Genomic DNA, 12,323 nt, shown 5'->3' with positions numbered 1-12,323 from the left:
AAAGATATCTGAATGAAATCACTGAATTTAGGACTTCAGTGAGCTAACAAGCCTCAGGAGGGACTCACTAAAGATAATGCTGAATTGAGAAGTGTAAAATACCAGTGACCAAAACAAAGTACTAAATTCTGCTATTTTAAAGAAGTAGAATTCTTAGTGGGTACATTGTTTGTACTTATGTCTTCCATTAGATTAAACAGAGGTGTTGTTAATTCTGTTGTCCAGTAAAATATGAATTAAAAATAATACCATTGAGATACTTTTAGTGCATTCACCATCATGCTTTTATGTACAGAGTTGTGATGGCCTGCTAGACTAGCATTCCAAAAAATATCCCATCCTTATACAGAAACAAAGTAACTCACTTGATGAATAAGGGAATGATGACAACAAAATGGTGTTTTCAGCCCAACAGTTCATTAATACTTTCAGTTTCTCAAGCCTGTTTGCTAGCAAAGTTGAGATCTAGACCAGATAAGCAGACCAGAATGGAAATCCAGCACTGATTGAAGCAGTAAATTAGTCTATTTCTTCATAATATTCCATAATATAGTATAAAACATATTTCCAGTAAAGGATTTACAGATAAAGCCAGTCTCTTAGTCCATGTGAGAGAACTGGGAGTCAGCATGAAAGCAGAGATCATTATGGGTGCATTGTGACTTCTTTTGTGTTCCTATCTAGGAGGAAATAGAAAGATTGTCTTTCTTACCTTTTACTTTGTCTAGCAATACTTTTTCCTGGTAAAATTTTGATGAAGTAGTTGAAGACATACTGCAGTTTTATTGAGGGTAAGATGACATGCCCTTAGCAGGCCAAAATAAATAAAATTATATTTTAAATCAAAACTTTTCTCAACGTATTTTAGGGAATTTGCATCTATGTTTGTGTAAATCACTACTTTTTTCTCTGTTATCTCTTCTGGAACCCATGTGTGGCATTCAGGAATGTATTAACATTTTTTCATGCTACTATTAGGAATTATTTGATCTCATCTGAAAAAGTATAAAGAACCTATTATGTTTAAGGTGATGAATAGAGTGTTATGCATTAATTTGGCTCTTTTAACAACACGAGATCAAGTACCATTTAACTGACAACACTCTCTAATGCCTAAATACTTAAGCTCTGTTCCAGATTAATTATTTGGGAAAAATCTTGCATCAGTTAGAGCAAAGTCTCTATGTAGATGTAGCATTGCTTTCAGTATCTGAAAAGCCTTTGGAATGGCTCTCAGAAATAATCTCTTGTGCAAATACAGAGGTGTCTCTGATGGCTTGCATTAGCTTTCTCCTTTTGGTATCACTCTGTTTTTAGGTTCACCGAGGCATGCCCCCAGGCACATTTCTTAGTCTTGTGTTAATATTAGTTCCACTTACAGAAGGCTGACCAAGGAGGCCATTTGAACCTCCTATTGCCCCAAATTTTACAGCAAATAACTATACTGTGTATTCAGAGACTGGGGTTTTTTTCCTCATCTCAGTAAGAGCACTCACATGTAGTGAAGACATCCATCAGATTTAGTTAGGTCTTGATTAGCCTGCAGGAAAAGTAGTGAATATCTGTAGCAGGGAGATATAATTCCTGCCGTACTGACTTACCAAATAAACAAATAAAACTTACTTCTGCATTAATAAATATCACTTATTACGAGAAGAGATATTAAGATGATGTCCAAGAGTTTTATTATAAAGTCTGGCTATTATATGTTTGCAGGAACTACTATGAAATCTTTAATCTTTTATTTTGAATGACTATATTATGGGGTTTTTGATTTGAAAATAAAGATTAAGTATTCCATTGAGAAATAAGAAACTAAGATCGAAAGTCAAAATCACACCTGCAAAAGATCTATGGAGAAACCTAAATTCCCAAGGAATCTAAAAGTACTAGATGAACAATGATATTGCAACCATTGAGAGCGTACAGAATTTCTCAAGTCTCAAAAATGCAAAGCAGATCAATGCCAACAAACCTATAAACCAGTATAATTATAAATCAGTATAAATAGAGGACACAGTCTCAAGTTGCGTCAAGCTAGATGTAAGTTAGAATTAAGAAGGAAATACTTCACAGAAAGAGTGGTCAGATACTGGAATCATTTACCCAGTGAGGTGGTAGAGGCATCATCCCTTGAAGAATTTAAAAAAAGACTGGATGTGGCACTTGCTGCCATGATCTAGTTGAACAGTTAGAACATCGGCTGGACTAGATGATCTTATAGGTCTCCTCCAGTCTTGAAAATTCTGTGATTCTGTGATTCTGTGATAATTCACAAAAAACCCCTGACCATTTTCCTAACTCATGTGTAGAGTTTGAGCCTGTATAGGTGCTCTGAATAACTTCACAATTTCTAATGTGAGAATCCAGGACTTGCCTTTCACACCTATGCACTCAAATTCCAGGCTACAGAAACATCTGGTTCTGTATCAGTACACAAGCATTTTATGTTCTAAGTTTTACCAAAGGCAGGAAAGAGCATCACTGTTTTTCCTTTTTAAATTTCTGCATAGGAAAAATTGGATGCCAAAATTCGCCTTAATAAAGTCCATTTGACTCAATGAGATTACTTTGACTTAAATTATTTTTTGCTTACAAAGCTGGAAGAAGCTTATATCCCCTCATAACCTACATTTCCATTGAACAGTTAAATTGACCTTCAAATGTAAGCCTCTTTTTAAACCTGAAATTCTCATGAGTGCCTGGTATGCACTGGTGCCTCATGGCAGTGTTTTGTGCTATGGAAATAAAGCAAATGTCCTTCTGGGAGAGAGGGGTCTTTGGAAGCAGCACCATCTGTACCCTGCATCACAACCACCTCTGTTAAGAGGAAAAGGAGGGTAATTGTAACAGGGGACTCCCTTCTGAGGGGAATGGAGGGCCCAGCATGTAGACTGGACTCAACTCACAGAAATCCTGCTCTCTCCCAGGGGCTTGGTAAGGACCATTGCTGGAAAACTCTCCAGTCCTTTAAGGCCCCCTGGTTACTAGCTATTACTGGTTGTTCAAGCTGGCAGTGACAAAAAACAGAGAGAAGTCCAAGGGCAATCAAAAGGGACTTTGGGGACTGGGATGCTTGGTTGAAGAATCAGGAGATCAGCTAGTGGTTTTCTCAATCCTTCCAGTAACAAGGAACAATATTGATGGGAAGGGGCAGTTCTGCCAGGTCAGTGTGTGGCTCTGAGACTGGTGTAAGCAGAAAAGGTCTGGGTTTTTTGACCATGGGATAATCTATTCAATGCCTGGTGTACTGATGCCTGATGAGATCTAGAGGGAATAAGAGCCTCTCTAGAAGGGAGGAAGATTTCTACCACAGGATGATTGTTGATAGAACTTTAAACTAATTTGGAAGAGGGAAAACGAAAATACCAGGCTTGCAAGTTATGAACAATGGGATGGTGTGTCAAAACTTGAGGAAATGAGCACTAATAGGATCCCTCAACCTGCATCATGAGAAGCTGGCTACAAAGTACTGCTCCTAAATTTTTTCCATATTAACGCATGCAGCAAGAATGAATAAGACAAACTTGAAACTTTGACCCAGTCCCACATATTTGACATCAAATCAAAGCCTTGTGTGGAGCAGATGAAATAATTTGGTTTATTCAGCCTGGAGGAGACTTAGGGGAGACCTTATTGCAGTCTAAAACATTCTCTGGAGGAGGAGGGGCAAACACTGATCTCTTTTCTATGATGATCAGTGACAGGAGCCAAGGAGATCTAGAACAGCCTCCCCAGAAATCATGCTACCAAGCCTGAGTTGAAGAAGTATTTGCACAATACACCCAGGCACTTGGTGTGATTCTTGAAGTATGCTGAAGAGTGCAAGGAGTTGAACTCAATGATCATGATGAGCCCTTCCAATTCAGGTTGTTCTGTAATTTTATGAAATTAGTAATCCAATATAACTGTTTCTCAGAAACTTGCGGGGGAAATATTCTGCTCTAGGCCCATGGGAAAATGTTGCAGCACCACAGTTCAATTCCCTTGGGATTAAAATAATAAAACCCCAGTGTCAAAACCAAACACGTGTTGTTCTTCAATGTAAACATCACTTATATTTTGTCTGTGGTTATGATGGTGGAGAAAAAGAAACCCGCAGTCAACAAAACTGCAAAAGGAGCTTTTGTACTGGGTGGCCAAGGTACTGGTGGTGCTGGGTCTCAGAGAGGGACTTTGCAAGAACGGGTTGGGTCTGCTCCCTGCCAGACACAGAAAATTCCAGTCATTTCCAGTGAGTTCTATAACAGACCTGCCACAGCAGACACATCAGACTGGTGGCACTGCTATGAAGGTATTCAAGAAAGAGAAAAAACCCCACCTAGGCAAAGGAGGAGGGAAAAGAACTCAGTGTGGAATGGTGAGCACAAAGATCAGAGAAGGAGGTGGAGAAGGTACTGCAGATGCCAGAGTGTTTGCCTGCAGTCCACAGAGAGGAGCAGATATCCATGCTGCAGGTCACGAAGGACTCCATGGTGGAGCAGGCAGGCATTTCCTGAAGGATCTGCAGTGTGTGGAAGGTCCATACAGCCGGAGTCTTATCCTGAAATGCTGTATCCCGAGGGAGGGACTGCATGCTGAACCAGGGGAAATGTATGAGAAATAGAGAGGAACAGTTACATACTGAAAGCTGCCTTCAGTACTCCATGCCCCAGTGCTGTCAAAGGTAGGGAGAGTAGTCAGAAATATCGTGTTGAGAAGGAAACCAGCTGAACCTGGGGAAGAGAGGTGTGTGGGAGAGGTAAAATTTTTATAGTTTTTTTTTTCTTTTTTTTTTTAGGGGGGGATGTTTTGGTGTTTGGTTTTTTGGGTTTTTTGGAGGTTTTTGGGGAGATTTTTTATGTTTTGCTCCTGAATACGCTTTGGCAATAAACACAATTATATTTTCCCTTCTCAAGTCTGTTTGCCCATGACAGTCATGGGTAATCAATCTCACTTTATCTAAACCCATGAGCTTTCTCATCCTATTTTTACTCTCCATCCTGAAGAGGAGCGTGAGTGGGAGAACTGCTGAGTGGGAAACTGGACAAGACTAACTCTATTGTAGCTAAGTGGCAAACGATTACTCCAATTAGATCTAAGAGCTCTGTGGCTTAGACAAATGTTACTGGTATTACATGCCAGGGCTGTCTTTGGTGAAAATGTGCCACAAGAATAAGTAATAATTAGGATACCTCAGGATAAAGAGGGAAACATCTTAATCTTTACAGGATGATTCAAAACAAAGCAAAGATACAGAATAATTTCTGAAAAGTATAATAAAATCCTTTAAATATGGACTATTATATAACTAACTGAATTCAATCCCATTAACTCAGACAAATGTACTTTCTCGATCAACCTTACAATCATTTAAAATAACTTGAGAAGCTTTGTATGGGTTAATTGTTCCATTTCATTTTTTTTAAAAACAGATTTTTTTATAAACCAAAGATGGTAGCTGCCATAAGCACTGGTAGCACATACTTTAGTGTAAGGAATTCTCTGAGGAAACACAATGCACAGGAAAATACGGTTTGTTGCATTTCTTTTTTTTTTTTTTTTCAGTAAAATCAGGTCATTATGGGAACCAGAAATTCTGCCCTTTCCTGCCCTGCTTCTAAGCATGATTATTCCATTTGCACTACAACTATGTTCTAAAAATACTGTATATTTATTAATGAATATTTTTTTAGCCTTAAATAAAAATATCTCTGAAATCTGAACAATAATAACTTCAGCAGGTATTCCTGGCTTGTTTATAATTTTTAATACATTTTTTTTTAATATCTCTTCAGGGACTATGGCCAGTAGTGGTTTCTGCACCACGGGGTACATTATAAACAACAGCTGCCCACAGTTAGAATTAAACTACTGAAATGAGAATTAAGAGAATCTCTTCAAGAAAGAATTTCAGCTTGCCTCATACTTTATGAAGTATTTTAATGGGACCATAGTATTCACACAGAAACAGAATATGTAGGGTTTGTGGGAATAGAAGTGGTTAAGCACATGAATTTTGAAGGGGTGAGAAATAAAGAATATAAGCATTGAAGCTTGTAATGAGGTATATATAATTTTAGGGCTTACTATATGTGTTTATAACTGAAATGTTATTTACCATTATCAACTATTAACTCAGAGAACATATTAATTCTGTGTAGGATGTTTTTCATACTGGCTTTCTGAAAATGCTTTGTTTATGTTTTTTCAACATATACAAAATCCAGCTGCTTTGCCAGTAGAATGTGCTCAAAAGTTGTCCAGCTTCCAAATGTTACTGGGCAACTGAGAAATGTTAACAGGCTTTGTTTACTTTGTAAGGCGTGCTGACTTGCACAGCTACTGCTGGGGGATATTTAAATATGTTTTTAATTGTCTGTAACACCTGCAGCAGCTGATTTTATTGTTTTCAGCTGTATTATACATTAATCTTTTCAGAAGGTATTTCAAAAAGGTATCTATAGGTTTGGTATGTATGGACTTTCATCATAGTACTTTCAAAGATGTAAATGTTTGTTAAATTGTTTCAACTAGATTTTTTTTTTCCCCAAACTGGAAGGTTGCATGGAGAATAAAGTAAATGGCAGGACTATTAAGGATCTGTCCAAAGCATTGCAATATTGTGAAGAAGCCAAGAAGTAAACATAAAACTTTAAAGTGGTAGAGCAGGGCCAAAATTGCTGGTGATATTTCTTAAATTTAATCTAACATTCTTTCTTAATTAACTCAGTGTAATATGTCTATATAGATATAGCAACTTAGAAAAATTTGGGAAAAAACAGGCTCTCATTCATATTAAAAACTAAATCAATTATGGTGCAATTTTAGTATTAACAATCTGCTTCTACAAGAAAGAAGTAAGATAAGAGAAAATTCTTGCAAAGAGAAAAACTTGGTTAAAGCATACTATAGTCCATCCAATAGAGCTATAACAGACAAATGAATAGAATTGGATAATTGACTACTAACTAAAAGTTCCTTTAATAGCAGTTCCACTCCTATTTTTTCAATAGTGAGTACTGAAAACAATGCAAATTGATAACGTAAACTAGAAGTGTCAAACACAGGCAATATCTTTTTTACCCAAGAAATGTTTGGCATCATCAATTCTTCTCTTCAATCAACCTCCAGTATTTTTTCTAAAGGCTTTTGTAGTTCTCTGAGTAGAAATAGCACATATTCTATTTTCCAGGTTTTCATTGTGATGGGAAGAGAGTCACTTCTGAATTACAGCCTGCTGTAATCCTGGGTTTGATTTGGATTTGTCTGCTATAATCCATGTGTAATTTATTTTTTTTTTAACAATTATTTTAGAATCACTGTGTATTGGGAGAAAAACATAATTACTGCATTGTTTTAGTTTTGTCCATATACTTAAATCATCATTCTTTTGTGACCATTTGACTCAAGGTTGACACTAGGAGCAGATAAGTAAATTATGAACTCTCGATCCAATGTGATATTTATGGAGTTCTGTGTTTTTATGCGCTGACAAACATTGATCAGTATAAGAAATGAATGCACTGGAAAGATGAAGTAATCTGTAAATTTTAAAGATATGATTCTGAGAAAAATCATATCAATATATATATTAACTGATGATGTAATTTTTATTTTGTTCCAATATACTTCTACTATGAATTGTGGCAGAGAATAGAAAAAGAATTAATCTGAATTAGCAATTATATAGCACTGGGGGCTGTGTCAAGGCATGTGGATGACAAGGAGGAGCTATATAGATAGCTTACACAGTTTCAAAAAGGGCGAATCATGCCTGGCTAATCTAGTGGCCTTCTACATGGTCTGAGTGCTTTGGTAGATAAGTGAATAGCAGCTGATATCATCTACCGTGACTTCTGCAAGGACTGATACAGCATTCCTGTCTTTAAAGTGGCGAGATGTGGGTTTGATGGGTGGATTCTTTGATGAGTAAGAAGTTGGCTCCATGACTGCATTCAAAAAGTTTTGGTTAAGGTCTCCATGCCCAAATGGAGATCAGTAACAAATGCTGTCCCTTTGGGGTCTGTATCTTTATTAACAACATAGTGAGATTGAGTGCAGCCTCAGCAAGTTTTTGGATGACACCAAGCTGAGTGATGCAGTTGATACGCTAGGGGGAATGTTTGTCATCCAGAGGGATCTTGACAGACTGGAGAAATAGAACACTGTGAACATCATGAAGTACAGCAAAGCTAAGCGCAAGGTCCTCCAAACTGGGTCATGGCAATCCCCAGGAGCAGCATAGAGTGAGGAATGAATGAACTAAGAGAAGCTCTGTGGAGGAGGACCACGGGGATAGTGGCAGGTGAAAAATTAGACATGAGGTAGTAACGTGGACATCCAGCCCAGAAAGCCAAATATATCCTGTGCTGCCTCTAAAGAAGTGTGACAAGCAGGTCATGGGAGCTGATTCTTCCCCTCTACTCTGCCCTCATGAGATTCCACCAGGAGTATTCCATCATTTTCTGGAGCCCTCAGCACAACAAGGACATGGACCTGCTGGAGGGAGTCCAGATGAGGGCCACAGAGAGATCAAGGGACAGAAGAGTCTCTCCTATGGAGGCAGTCTGAAAGAGCTGGGGTTGTTCAGCCTGGAGAGGTCTCCAGAGAGACATTATAGCAGCCTTCCTAGGAGGACCTACAAGAAAGCTGATAGGAGAAGGAGGAAAAGATTTAAAGTGAAATATGGTGGATTTAGACTAGATATAAGGAAGAAATTCTTAGAGTGTGGGGAGGCACTGGAACTTGTTGCCCAGAGGAATTGTAGATGTCTCATTCCTAGAAGTGTTGAAGTTCGGATTGCATGAGGCTTTGAGGAAGCTATATAGTGGAAGGCATCTCTGTCAATGACAAGGACATGGAAACTAAATGATCCATATGATTGCTTTCAACATAGATAATTCTATGAATTCATCAGTATTATGGTTGAAGTTCTAGCTTTATGGAGGGAGTTAGTGGAGGTATATGTTAAAAACCAAAAGAAGCCAAAGTCCTAATTACTTCCTATTGCTTCTGTTACTGCTTTAACTACTGTTCCTACTAATTCCTAACTGAACAGGTGAATTAATCTCAGTTTACCAATCAAAATCTGCATAGTATTAAAAGGAAGTTTACTGTAACATTTGCACTGTTGAACTAGGGATTCCTTCACACTCCCTAACCCAGATTAAAATAGAAAGAACCAAAAATTTTCATTTTGTAGAGAAGAATCAACAGTTAAATTCAGCAGGGAGGCCTTTCCTTTTACTCTGCTACTCATGAATAAAGGCAGAAACCATTTAATATGTCAAAAATAATGGAAACTGTCCCTAGAGATATTTTTCATCTTGGCCTTTGCCACGAGGCATTCTCAAGCTCACGTTACTTTTCTCATTGTACATTGTTGTTGTTAAGGTGGAAACATAAGCAATTAAAAAGATAATATCCACACTGTTTCCATGGAGGCCATTAGTGTTCTTCACTATTGTGGTTTTTGTGGTTTTGTTTCTTTTTATACTAATGATGCCCATTCCCTTTTTTTCATTTTCTTGTAAATTGTATAACACTAATGGATTAGACTAAATTCTTCCCACCTCAAGTCTAATGCCATGTAACAGTTTGTTTATACTGTTGACTGCCTTAAAATATAGAAAGAAACAAATAAATAGATAAAAGATGAAAGAAAATGGTAATAACAAAGGACCAATTTTATCACTTATATCATTAATGGGTAAATTTGTTGGCACAGAAGCAATGGTATTGCTGAAAATGACTGGCAAAGGCAGGTTTATTTAGCTTAGTGTTTGATAAAATGGTATTTAATTTGTAGCTCTGACTTGAAAGACAATGGAGGAGAGCAAAAAAATGTAGGGATCATTACCACAGAGCAGCAGTTGGAAGGGAAATAAAAGCCACAAGTAAAAGCACAAGGTTTTCAAAAAAATAAGTTATAAAAAAATTTTATAACTTTTAAAAAAAAAATTATAGCTAAGCTTTCATTTCCCAAAAATAATTTATTTAAATTAGTTTCAAGGGCCATTTTCCTTATCACTGTTATGGAACAGCACAAGTTTTTCTGTTTCCATTTCATTTTTCATGGTATAATAAGAAATAGAATTAGAGAGTTTAGTCATGTTTCCAGATTTGTCATTGGTACAAGTTACTGCATCACATCAGAAACAGATTCAAATGGTGGATTCCTCAATATTATTGTGTTTTTAAAACTTTTTTCTTTTCTTGTTTTCAGGACATTTTAAAGATCATACTCCTCGAGACTCAAAGCATGGATTTGTAGAAGATCTGATGAGTCATCTGAAAATGTAACCGAATAAGAATTGCATTATTGGCTCTGTTCCAACAATTCAATATCTTAAACAGCATTTATTCCCTCCCTCTGGGGTTATTTTATACATTACAATGCTTCCTCTGAGTGTTCACTGACAAGTTTTGACCAGCCTAGCTGAAAGAACAAAGCTATATATAAATTGTGCATGCACAAAGGGGTTCTGTCCTTCTTCATAAGTGTACGTTCAATAAAATATAAAATAAAAATGCATAAGAAGATGCTGCCTTGGCAGCTGAAGCTCTAAGACACAAGTTTTATTCATATGCACACATATATAGCCTTTTCTGAAATTATTTGGGCTGTGAGAGCTGAGACCCAAGATAAAAAATGGTTTCTTGACACCAGCGTTCATAGAAAAATGTAGAACAGTTGTGGTCTGAGGATTTGTGACAATCACATGATTTCTGGTATATAGGAAACCTCATCTTTTGTCTTTCTTGTTATCTATAGGACAAAGAGACTTTGATAAGAAAATCTGTTTTGCTTGCATCTACTACTTTATTAGACTTTGTTCATTTCCTAATTGGTGAACATAAAGAAAAATAAATTAAGTATGAATTCTGGAATTCATAATGTTCTTTTAGCTCATTACACTTAAAAAGGGGATTATTAAGCCACAATTCTGGTTGGAGAACTCAGTCCCTAATGCTACCACTCTCCTGACAGCAAGGAAGAAAATTGTACACATAATGCAGACTTGATGAGGTTTATTTCTTTTCTTATGTAACATCTGGGTAAGAAAAAGACAAGCTAGGCTAAGAGGTCATGTTCTGTCCAATGCTACTTGTTACATTTTAAAGGGTTGATTTGATTGAAAACAACCTTCTCTATTAAATCTAATACCACAGTTAGAATCTGAGAGCTAAATTTTTACAGTTTTATGCATGCAGAACAACCCAGAGACTAATTCCTGAATTCAGAGGAGTAATTTAGAGGTGATACATTGACAATATTTCTTTGCAAGCAAGAACACCCAAATTATTACTAAATTGAGAAACACATTATTATCTAAGGAATAGAAAGTCCACCTCCTCCATTTCTTTCTATGTCAGGATGCACCAAAAAAAATTCATGTTCTGTCTTAATTTATACAATGTGCACTGTGGAAGGACTGAATACAGATCCAGGAATGCAAGTAGAACAAATCTTTATTTAAACTTAAACTATTTGGAATTAGAATTGATGCAAGTGTAAGATATCCACTGAATTTTTATTTTTCTGAAATATCAGATATATCTCCTTCGAGACAGTAAAAAGTACTTTGTATAATTGATCTAAATGACAGCAATCAGAATTTAATGTTCATACAAAGGCTTTAGTTTCTATTATATTACTAATTTTGATCAAATAATTAGAAAAAATGCTGGAAGTGTGTTTTGATTCAACCACAAGATATGAGTAAAAGCTATAAACAATTAGCTCATTCCAGGTCATATAGGAATTAAGATTAAATATTCTAACAGGCCCCAATTGTCTTAAAATATATTGACATAATGGGAAAATTTACTAAAAAATAAAAGCAATGAAAATGAAAGCAGTAAAGTGTTACTGCTCCAAGAAATCCTTCAGATAAGTGAAAGAGAAAGAAGTACAAGGACATCTTTGTAATGAAGGTAAGTTTAATACCGACTGTGAACAGATTGGCAATGGCTGAGGATAACATTCAAATTGGGAGCACTCATTGGCTCATATCAGAGACTGTAACGATATCCTAAAGCAAAAATCATAAAGGATATATATCTCCAAATCTCAGATTCTAAGAGTTTCTTTTCACAGAATGGAAGCCAACACTCTTTGATTAATATATAGGTTTCAATAATTCAGGTGAACTGTAAGGAGCATTAGACCTGGATCCAAAATTATCTCACTAAGTGACATGACATTTAGATCTCACATTCCCAAGGTGGACTGATTTAATTTAGTTTTACATCATATATGAGTTTTGTTACATGAGGCATAGAGAAATAAGAATCACCAAGGTCTTTCAATTACAATTGCTGTTACAATTCATGGCAGT

Source organism: Ammospiza caudacuta, chromosome 4, assembly GCF_027887145.1.
Source record: "Ammospiza caudacuta isolate bAmmCau1 chromosome 4, bAmmCau1.pri, whole genome shotgun sequence".
Taxonomy (NCBI): Eukaryota; Metazoa; Chordata; class Aves; order Passeriformes; family Passerellidae; genus Ammospiza; species Ammospiza caudacuta.
The sequence above is the reverse complement of the archived record's forward strand: the minus strand, read 5'-3'. Positions refer to the sequence as shown.